At 42.1% G+C, this 11,804-nt stretch overlaps 1 non-coding gene across 1 annotated transcript; it reads right to left on the reverse strand.

Moving 5' to 3' along the window:
- Positions 1 to 11,431: 11,431 nt before the first annotated feature.
- On the reverse strand, positions 11,432 to 11,537 carry LOC122897922. Its single transcript, XR_006382730.1, has one exon. It is a non-coding gene; the product is annotated as a U6 spliceosomal RNA (small nuclear RNA).
- Positions 11,538 to 11,804: the final 267 nt, after the last annotated feature.

An 11,804-nucleotide genomic window follows, 5' to 3' on the forward strand; every position in this document is an offset into this window, starting at 1 on the left:
AGCTGATCACTTAACCAACTGAGCCACCCAGGTGACCCAATAACTATAAATATTCTAGTAGCCACATAAAATTTTTAAAAGAAACTGTCATATTTTAACTTAATCCAATATATTTAAAGCATCATTTCAACATACTATAAATGTACAAAAAAGTTAATGAGATATTTTACTTTTTTTTTTCTTATACTAAGTCTTTGAAATTGCCATCTTTCTTACCTGGCAACTGAAGTTGGACCAGCTGAATTCTCAGGAGCCCCATGTGACTAGTAGCTGCTCTACTGGACAGCATAGACCCAAGTGAACCCCCACCTTGGCTCACTCTCATCACATGACCCCTGATGGGCCATTATCATAACACTTACTGGTGTTTGGAATAATCTTGTTTATTTCCTTGCATGTTGTCTTCTGCCCTCCCATCCTCTATCTACTCCTGCCTGAAATGAAACGTCTAAAGGACCAGGAACTTCAGTTTGTTTTTTTTTGTTGTTGTTGTATCCAAGAGCTTGACGTATGGTCCGTTTTCAATAAATGGTGACTGAAAATTAAATGAATAAGAAACTAGTGTTTTGTTAAAACAATGCATCTGTGTGTGGCTTTTGCTTCTAAAAAGTCTTCCCTCTCTCATGCTGTGTTTCGGATAGATGGAGTAATTCCCGCCACACGTGTGCTCCTCTCCTTCCGAGTCTTCGTCCACGTCCTGCTGTAACTGCTCTTGCCTGGTCTGTATCCCACTGTATAGGGCTTTATCACAAAGAGAAAGCACTTCTGCTCCACCTTTAAACTACTTTCAAGTTAGCCTTCAACTCACAGCACGCAGAGAAAAGGAGGCCAACATCTGGATTTTTTTCTTCTTTCCCTTCCTAGCCATTACAGGATTATGGCAAAAGGTGGTCAGGCTGTAACTTGTATTTATTGTACTGTAAGCCAATGGAAGGAAAACAGGATCTGTGATCAGTTGTGGCCTTGGAAACTGCCTGAAGGCCTGGGATTTCCCTCCATTGTTGCTCTAGAGGTGACCCAGTCTTGCCTGCCACTGGAGAGCTGTGTGGCAGTGGTCAAAGGTTCCAGATTTACCTGCGCTCATTTCCTCCATCTGCAAAAGGACAATCGCAATTATTTCTTATTTCCAGAAGAAGACGCAGAAAGAATGACTGCAGAATATCTTATGCCCAGTGAGAAATATTGCTGCCGGTCGTACAAAGCAGTGGGCATTGACTCAGTACCTAACATTCTGTTCTAAATGCAGGTATCACAATAAGCAAATGTTAGTCTTGGAGGGTGGGTCAGTATTACTGGCAAACAGTAAAAAGTAGGCGGGGCTTGAAAAGAGCTCCTACTCTGTCTACAGCAAGCAAAGTTTGTAAAAAGAAAAGTTTCTGCAGATTTTACGTTAGCATTGGGCTACTCCTGGATGAAGCAGAGGGAAGAGAAAACTGACCTGATTTTGCCCTCCCCTCCCTACCTTCTCTGCTTTCCCTCCCCCAGGGTGTCTTTAGAATTATACTCCATTACAAACCTGGTACTGGTTTAGCTGCAAAGCCAACAAAAGGGTTGTAAAATTAAAGAATGCTGAGTTTTCAATTCAGAATTCATTCATTCATTAAAAAAAAAAAGTATCTTGTACCTGCTATGTATGCAAAAAGTGGAAGTGCAAAAATAAATTAGGCCTTGTGGGGGTGGGGGGGCTACTGTTTCAGCAGATGACACATTCATTAAGCAACAATTTCTGTGATTAAATTTTCAATTACAATCGTGGTAAGAGCCTTGAAGGAGAAAAGCCAGGTGGTGTGAGAAGATTGGAGTCCTGACTTCGTCCATCCTGTCAAGGTGAACTTTCGTTCTGAAATACAGGTAGGGTTTAGTGCATGAAGGGGGTTGGGGAGTGTTTTAGGCAGAGGAAGCAGCAGGTATCAATGCGCTGAGGCAGGAGGAACCTGGTGTGGTCAAGAGAAAGAGCAGTGAGGAAGGGAGTGTTGGGCCCAGAGGGCTCCCCAGTGAGGGGCTAAGAAAGCATCAGGACCCACGGTCCACCTAGGGTCTCCCTGACTATTACTGACTGAATGTTCCTCTCCGTTCACTTACCTGACACTTCCATATTTAACACCAACCTGTTAGGTGAATCCCCCCAAACTTGTGACTTTCTCGGGGGCCATTAGTAGATAGACACATTGCTCTATTCCTGTCTGGAGGATCCCGGTGCTGAGTCATCTGCTGTAGTAGCAGGCAAGGAGCAGCAGGGGGCGGAAAGCATTCCCTTGTGTTTGCTTTGGGAGACCTCTAGCACCATGGTGAAGACCTAGGCCCCTTGCTACCTAATGTGTTGAATGAGGACTGAGCAGATGTGGCTGCTACCTGGGTTGGAGGCCACAGCCTCTCTCATCTTCAGTGAGCATTACAAAAGCAAACAGCGCTTAGTTTGTTAGGTGTGATTTAATCCACTCTGAATTAAACCAGGAAGCATTACTAATCTGTCTTAATGAAGCTGTGACGGTCACATGATGGTTTAAAACAAAAAGGCCATTTGAGAGGATACTTCTCTAAACCTGGTAGCAGGAAGCGAGAAATGTCATTTTCCACTCTCTTTCAGGATTGCTTTAAACTGGAATGATAGCTGAGAAGAGACCCTAAGAGAGGGTCTGTTGTATGGACCATTGTAGTTGGAGAGTTGTTAATGCTATTAATAGGAAGATAAGGCACCTTCCTCCTGAATGAAGTCAGATGCCGTCTCATCAGGTTTATGCTAAACTTCTGGCGGCTAGGTTTCCAACCCATGATAAATAATGATACCTCTGGGGAACACAGGAAAACAGACAAGGCTACTCATTACTACAAATTGGTCACGGACTGCGTGGTATTAACCTCACGCTGCTCGTGTCTTTCTGATTGCTGCAGGTGGAAGTCTCACGCTTGCCACGAGTCAGATCAGATAATTAGCAGATGCCACCAGTGCCAATCTGCTGATGTTTAAAAATGGAACGAGTGAATCAGCAAACTATTTAGGAAGGTAAAGCTGTGCCAATCATTCTGTCATCAAAAGCCCTGTACGGACAGTGTGGTCTGTGTGTCATCAGCATTCCTCAGCATGACCACGAGAAAGAAAAGGGAAGCCTATAGTTCAAGCATAACTATGACCATTGACTGCGTTTATAAATACCATGTTATGGAGGTATAAACAAATTTCAAAGCAATATTTAAAATGAGTCACTCGGGCAATGCTTCCCTGTTACTCTCATCGTGGGTTATTCAGCAAATGGCACTGTTGAAAGTGAGGTAGGATCTCTTTTTCTGGAAGCACACACTTAAAATAGAATACAAATATGCATGAGTCTAAGAAACATGTAACGAATGAATATACATGAAACCAATAGAGAAAATCCAAACACAGGCACAGTTAAAATAAGAAAGGATGGCTTGATTTAGGGGAAGTTAATGGCCATACTCTCCATGTGACAGGCACTGTGCTGGGTGCCTTGGAGCCCTACTACACGTATACTTCAAAGCAACCCTGTCGAGCTGTACCATCATCTCCATCTTTTTGACAGACTTGGGGGAGTGGAGGAGTTTGCGTAGCAAGCAGCAGGCTCGGATGTGGAGACAGATCTTGTCTGACTCTACCGTGGACCCTTGTTGATGTCGATCCCCCAGCATCTCTCTCTTCTTGTATCAGCATACATCTTTCCTTTGGGGCGTTTGGCTTCTCCTCCATAGTAGGTAGATCCAGAGGGAGCCTTTGGCTAGAATCTTTCTGTGGCAAGGATCTGAAGGGAAGGTCTTCTAGGATCTAAGGCTGGTCAACTAGACTTTCTCTCTTCAGTAGTGAGGTAAGGAGGGAAGAAACTGTCCCTGCCAGGAGTCCCTGTCCTGGTTCCTGTCCCACCTCTACACCTGCTTCTCTAGACTTCCCTTGATCTGATGTGTCTTGCTCACCGTTATCCATACAATAAGCTGAACCAGAGCTGTATTTCAAATACTGAAATAAATTCACAAGTAAAATATCAGGTAGATGTTCTTTTCATAAATAGAACAATATGCAGATCAAAACAACATTGACCTTTACTTTCATTGGGGTCCTTATTATTACATGAATTCAATGTATGTACTTTGGAACATCTATGTAATAATAGCTCATCTTCTAGGTAGATTAGAACTGTTTTCTTAGACTATCATTTGCACTGTTTTCTAGCAAGACCCCTTCCCTTCGTAAATCAAAAGTAAACTCCAGCTTTCAGATTAGGCCAATTCAAAATTAGGCCAATTCAGTAACTGCTTTTACACTAGTCCTTATCAGGGGCTATGAGCTATGCTAAACTCTTCACAAAGAGTAATTGTGCGTAGTATATGCTATTATTCCCATCTTACACATGAAGAAGCCAAGGCTTGGAGAAGCTAAGTGACTTTCAAATAGTAACATATCTAAGAAACCATGAAACAGACCCTTGAACCTGGCCTGTCTGAGCCCAGGGCTTCACATACTCCTGCGAGGTTAGTCTGCTCTCGCGCTCTGTGGAAAGCTGCCATTCCTGCTCCCCACCCGAACACTTCAAGGTGGCCTGCATTGTCTCCTAGTCACAGACCAGAAAATTAGGAATAAGAGAAGTGCCTCGCTGCGGTTCACAAAGATAAGAACTGATTCAGTTTGCCTTGGAGAGGTCTCTGCCACTCTGAACAATATTGAAAATTAATCACTTGAGCAAAGCTTCCCTGTTACTGTCACTGAGCTGCTCCCTGGGAGGTTTCGTGGTATGCAGATTAAGTAAAAAGCACAGTCATAGCATGCTTATAAAATGATTCCAATCCTCCAAGTGCATTGCACGCTTCCAAGAACCAGCGCACTTTTAGGAACCAGCTGGATTCTTTTAAACCAGTAGGACTCTATAGTGGATAGATTAATCCATTTGTGCTGAGTCACTGGAGCCAACCCATTTAAACATCAGTTTTCATCTAGTCATCTTTGGCAAAATACAGAATTCTGGAGTGAAAAGGGTATTAAGAGATGACTTAGTCCATGATTTTGTTTGTTTGTTTTTTAATCCCAGTGGGGAATTAAAGGACCAGACAGGTTGAGAGACTTGCCCCAGGGACCAGAGTTTCTGAGTTGCAAGCTGGGAAAACAAGGGTACCTGTCTCGAGATTCTCAGGTGAGTGTTCTTTCCACAACAATGTATTTCCTCCCCTGGGTACTATTTAAAGTTATAGCACAAACTAACTTAAGAACAAGTCAGGAGCCTGACCAGCTAATCAAGTTTCCTCAAGTTTCGGTTCTTTCAAAAGCACTTTTTATGCAAGGGCATTTGTCTCCGGAGCAGCTTCTAAGTCTACAGATGAGATGATGTTTAGGGTTGCCTCGTTTGGAGCGTGACTGCTTCACAGTTAATGGAATTTCAGCAGATGATAAGATAGCGTGTTGGTGGTGGGGGGAAGACATGCGGCTGCCCACTCATGCTTCTACCTCTCAGCATTCTTCCATTTACAAGGTATTGCCCTGGTGCTCAACTCACTAAGGGATCCATAGCCCCCTCTCCCCTCCCTCCTCCTGCTCAATAACCTTGAGGAGACTTTGATTGGCAGCTTGCTTCAATGTTCCCACACAGTATGTGGAGCTCCCACTTCCGCCCCTAAAATACACTTCCTCAGCCCCTGTGTTCCGCGGATCTCATTTCCCATTCAGCTTACTCACATTGCGATGGGAGTTTCGTCAGTCCCTAAAGGACCCTGTCTTTGTTCTTTTCCTTGTATAACATATGGCACTGTGACAATCAAAAGCTGAGGATGGAGGCAAAGGAGCATGACACGAGGCCAGAAAACAAACTCAGCATCAAAATTCAGTCTTTTTATTTAAAAAAAAAAAAAAAAAAGGAATGCTGTTAAATATATCAGGTGAAAGGAAAGAAAGACTGCATGCCATTTTCTCCGGAGCATTCCTTCCAAAGTGGGAGCCTGTGAAGTGCATGATGGATGGGAACTTGAAATGACCAGGTGGGGCTGCATGTGCTCCTTAGACCAGTGACACAGGTGCAGCAGCTGGATGGGGAGCTCCCCAGGTGAGGGTCCACTGGCAAGAATTTGCTGATGCTGTAACATAGACTGTTCCAAGTGTCTAGCCTTGCATTCTTCTCCCTCCTTCCCTGCCCAGTTCTGATGAACATCCAGTCCTTTGACTGTTCTGGCTCTTCCTCCGCACTGTTCCTAACCACCACACAGGAGATACCATGGTTAGATGGCACTGGCCTGCCCCTGGGTAGGCTTTAAGCCCAGCCTGCGAGAAGCTTAGAATTGGAATTTTGGGATGATGACTTTTGCCCAGATGCTTCCCAATAGCATTTACCAGGGACTGGACACAACTGATTTGCAACTTAGCTCCGGGATCGAAAGTTACTTGGGTTTCCATATTGACATTGGATCCCAGGGCCCGTGTTGAGCCAAGAATTCTGAAATTGGGTTTTGGGGGCTGTCTTGGTTCTCTGAGGCCTTCTAAGGACCTTGAATCTGGGAGCTCAGCTTCAAAGAGTAGCCCCTGGAGGGGCCCAAGTTCAGTGGTGAGAGAGCGGGCCATGCTTGTCATGCCAGTTGATGTGGGACTGATTGTTAAGTGTCCAGATGTTTTCTTTCTCAATGCCTGGGGTAAAGAGCCTATGAGATCAGGTTACAGACAAGATGTAAAGGAACTCATCCAAGTTCACGTAGCGAGGGGATAGCGAAGATGCAGATGATGCCACATTCAAGCTTCTCGTATGACAGCACATTCGTTCCATGGATTTCCAAAAATAAGTGTAAATAAGCCAACTCTGTTCTCAACATGAAAATATTAACCTTTTCACATGAATAGGACTTGTATCCCCAATTAGATTCCTGTCAGGTCCTAAATCTAATATTGTATTCTATTGTTGCAAACAAGAAGTACGTTCTCAATAAATGCTAATTATTATAATGGCGAAGTGGTTTCAAGGATATGTTTTCAGCACTGTCCACCTTGTAACCGTTCTCCATTTCTTCCATGTCAGTACCTGCTCATTGCAAAAACACATGGTATGTAAAATACTTGCCTGACTATCCCAGCTCCACTCCATTTGTTCAAAATAATCAATTGTCCGTTAAGCAGTCTTCCACATCTATTTCCATGTTCATCCAAGCGTAGTCAGATGTACAGAGAGATAGTCTTTCGCTTTCTTATTTTTAAAGCAAGAAAAATAGCATTGTTATCCCATATGCAGTCCTCCGTGTCTTTGTTTACTCCCTGTGATGTATATCACACATATTTTCCCAAGTCAGTAAATATAAGTTTATCCGTTCTTGCTCAGAGAATTCTTTTAGCTGCTAGGTGCGTAATTGTTCCTCTAATGAGTGAATTGAAATTTATGCAATTATTCCCATATTCATAGATGTGCAAGTTCCCACAGTCTTCTAAATAACTTCCAGTTTGGGGTGCCTGGGTGGCTCAGTGGGTTAAGCCGCTGCCTTCGGCTCGGGTCATGATCTCAGGGTCCTGGGATCGAGTCCCGCATTGAGCTTTCTGCTCGGCAGGGAGCCTGCTTCCCTCTCTCTCTCTCTCTGCCTGCCTCTCTGTCTACTGTGATCTCTCTCTGTCAAATAAATAAATAAAATCTTTAAAAAAATTTAAATAAATAAATAAATAAATAAATGACTTCCAGTTTGATCCACATGCTGTGTGGCCTCTTCACACCTCCATGCCTGCTTTTACACCTGGGGTCAATTCATTGTCTAAAATACGGTCATTTACTCTTTGGGCAAACACCTCCTAAACTCTAGGGAATTTGTTTTCTATGAGTTAAAATCACCACATTAAGATATCCCTTCTATTCCGTAACTAAGGTCAGAGAACGTCTTTTTCGTACAGTATGATCTTTTAGGTAATGTGTCGTATACAGAGTATATGAAAATGGGAAACTCTGAGTTTACAAGGGAATCGTACATCTTGTGTGATCGTTTCATGTGTTTGGAGTGTATGATTTCCATTCCACTTTACTTGCAACAACAATAAGGATTTGAGGCTGTTTTTGGTTTTCTTGGCTTTTCAGAATTGTTAAGCTGTCAAAAAACGTTAAGCTCTGTGAGAAAGAAACTAAGCTCAAGTTTTTCTACTTCTCTAATGTATCCCTAGCACAGAGCATTGTGTCCGATGTGCATAGCAGGGGCTGTATTAGTTGAGTGAATGAAAATCCACTCAAAAATTTCGCATAGTCTGAAACTCACTGTGTTGGGTCAGGAACAATTCATGTCCTAATCCACATTGTAGTTCTCCTCTTCTGAATGGCCACAGGGGTCTTAGTTGCCTGAGCTCAATTAACCCCTGACTCAACTGGAAGTCTCCTGGGGACTGACCACAAGTGAGCCGGAAGCAGAGGCACACATTCAGATACCAGCTGAGAATACAACTTCCAGAATAATCTAGAGGGATAGGTGGTTTAAAAGCTGAAGCTCTCAAGGTATCATTAGTTTCGAGGCCGTAAACATAGGCTTCTGTTGGTTAAATCAAGCATGATGTAGTGGAGTACTATGCTGCCATTAAAAATGATGTGTGAGAACACGGAGTGGCATGGGCAAACAGAATATGCAGTTTCGTGGAGAGTATGATCCCATTTTGGTTACAGAAAATAAGTAGGTGTCTAGTGTAAAGGTATAAAACCAGAGGATGTATGCTAAAATGTTGATGGTATTTCTAGATGGAAGTGATTGAAAGTTCTAAGAAGTTTTTCTTCTCTTTGCTTATCTTTCTGTCAAAAAATTTGTAGAAGAAAAGCCCTGGAAAAAACTTGCCGCATCACTCTTATTTGCCATCTTATGAAATCATAGCAGTTGTTTTCTTTTACCTAAAATGCTTTTGATAAAATAATGCTTGGGAAAGAAAGACGGAGGAGTGATCTATGTCCCCAAACCCGGAGGACTGGCAAGTAAGATTCTGATTACTAAAGGAACTGGTAAACAGGCCAGGTAAAATTTCCCTCCACAGAAATGTTGATAACTGTGATCTAACTTGTTATTATGCTGATAAGTTCTAGTTGCAGAAAAATAGGTGTCATTAGAAGAGTATTTCACAATTGTGAAGTAGTTTCCTTCAAAAAACTGACAGGTTTTGGGGAGAAACATCTTATTTGCTTAGAAATCTCCCACTGGCACAAAGGAGTGCTATGCAGAGCCTGCAAATATATTTTGCAGTGATTTGAGATTACATGTGTCTCAAGCAGGACAAGTATACTTGACGCTAAGTGGCGTTCCCCGGACCAGCCACCAGGTCTTTGTATTGCTTCAGTATCCACCGTCCTCACTGTTTGCACGAGTAACCAAACCTTGAGTTGTTCCTTTCTACCTGGTCCTTACATGCTGGGAAATGTTATATCCTGGAACATCTGGTTTGGCTTTAAGTGTTAGATTAGCCCTAAATGGTGACACTTTATTGGAGAGGGCAGGAGAGCAGCTAGGAAGAATGTTCTGTGCTTCTGCAGCTCTTGCTTCAGTGACCAAACGCAGTTAAAGGCTTGGTGAACATCCATGCCTCTGGTCTAGTCCTGGCACACGGACAGAGCACAGTTCTGGCACAGGAGAGCTTCCCAGTCAGTATTTGTTAAATGAATACGTTTGCTGTAGAGATGTCCCATATAATATCACATTGCCAATTCAGACTTCCAGTCTCCCCTAACCTATTTGCTTCATGCAAATGCACTAAAATTGAGCCACTTCTTTGGGTGGTTCCTGGAGAATTCTGCCTAGAAAGGTTTCAAGTTTTTCTTGATCTCTGGGAAAGTGCCCACAGGTTTTATCTCCTTAATTCTGTTGGCAAAATAAAAATGAATTAACCCAAGTCAACACAACACACATGCACATGAACTTTTGCAGTTAAACAATCTTCCAACATTATAATCCTTGTAAAAAGCCAGACACACACACACACACACACACACGCACACACAATTAAGTAGTGCTTAGACAAAAATAGCAGAACTCTAGAGTCTGTAATAATCTCTCAGTATATTGGGAGATTTTTATAATGTCTGAACTCACTAAAATAATTCTCTTTGTTCTCCTCCTCCTCCTCTACTTTCTCACTCTTTCAAAACAACTAATAAATAGAACTATACTTAGAGAAGGTGGGAAAAGGAGACAAGTAGAAATGTTCTATTATTAAGCATCTGTTGTATGCCAAGCATCATGGCAGGCATTTTACATATAATGTTTCTTTTAATCCTCACAAAACCCTTTACCAACACTATTTTAGTAACACTATTTTATGCCTCAGGGAACAGAATAAGAGAGGAGAGGAGACTTGCATAAACTCAATCAGCTATGAAATGAGCTAGCCAGAGACCCAAATCCTTTCGTCTTAAAAGTTTGAAGTCTTCACTATGCCAACGATGTAGACATCTTCCTGCTCCCTAAGTGTGGTCTCCTTGGAAGATTCTTGGTGACTCAAAAGGCTCAGGGTAAGAGTCATTTAACCAGTGCTTTCCTTAGCCTCTTCCTCCTCTCTGTCCGTGGTGTCTAATTTTGAGCAAGTGGCCCTGGAGCTTGAGCAATAAAATCCTGTGGTATGGGAGGCCACATGGGTTGACTCAACCCTTGTCTGGGTCAGTGTCTCACTTGGTTCCCTTCCTCTTTTCACTTTCAGGTCCCAGCCCGTGTCTGTGTCCTTTGCATAAGGAACAGGTGGCCTCCCACGCTCCCATAGGATGATAGTGCCCTGTGTTTATGGTAGTTCGTCTCATGATGTACAGTACATTTTTTATGGCACAAAGGATCAGCAGGAACTTGAGTTCTGTACATAGAGGAGCAAGATCTCTCCCACGAGAGCTGGCACACTCTGGGCATTTCCTTTAGCCTGGTGGCTTTTTTATGTGTGTTCCTAACAGATGTCCTAGGTTTAGGTAACTTGTTTATCTTTCAGTTGAACTTCCTAATTGTTCTTCTGGTACAAATGAATCTGGATGAGATGATGATGTCAGGTGTACATCAGGCTATTCTTTTATGTGCCCCCATTTTTGCCAATATATTATGAACTTTTACCCATCTATTTACTGGAGAGCTAAGATGGTGGTACTTACTGATATATTCACTGGGTGTCTACAAAAATATACAGTGTTTCTGCTTTTTATGTTCCTGATACTCAGAGGCTCCACAATCTGAAAAGGGAAATGTGACCTCTCTCATGGCTCATGACCATCCTCATCTTCATCTCGTTTTAGTCAAACAAACTGTGGACCTCAGGGCCATTCTTTCACAAGTATAGAGGGTGCAGTCCTATTTTTTCTATCATATCCACATTTACATAGGGATGTTACAGAACTGATATTGTGCAGCATACGCTCTTCTGTACCTTACATTACTCACTTAAATAAATTAAATTAATTTAATAAAATAAAATAAATATTTTATTTTTTAATTTTATTTATTTTAAAAATAAAATAAATTAAAATTTTTTAAAAATGTAGAATGCTTCATGAATTTGCTTGTCATCTTTGCACAGGGGCCATCCTAATCCTGTCGGTATTGTTCTAATTTAGTATATGTGCTAGAGAAACAAGCACCTCAATACATTTCATAACTATTTCCCCCATCTCAATATTTTCCCAAAGCACAATTCTTTTAGGTTGTGTACTATTCCCTCTCAGGATATGACAATTTACTTAATGAATCCCCTATCGTTAGAAATTGTTTCCAATTTCTCCTCATTTAAAAAAAAAAGGCTAGAGCTAAATTTTTGTGTGTGGATTGTTTTACATAGCCATTCTGATTATAAATTTTTATAAGTATGGAATTGCTGGGTAAGGGGTCCACACTTTTGAGATTCTGAG

This window comes from Neovison vison, chromosome 1, assembly GCF_020171115.1.
Source record: "Neovison vison isolate M4711 chromosome 1, ASM_NN_V1, whole genome shotgun sequence".
In the NCBI taxonomy this organism is placed as follows: Eukaryota; Metazoa; Chordata; class Mammalia; order Carnivora; family Mustelidae; genus Neogale; species Neogale vison.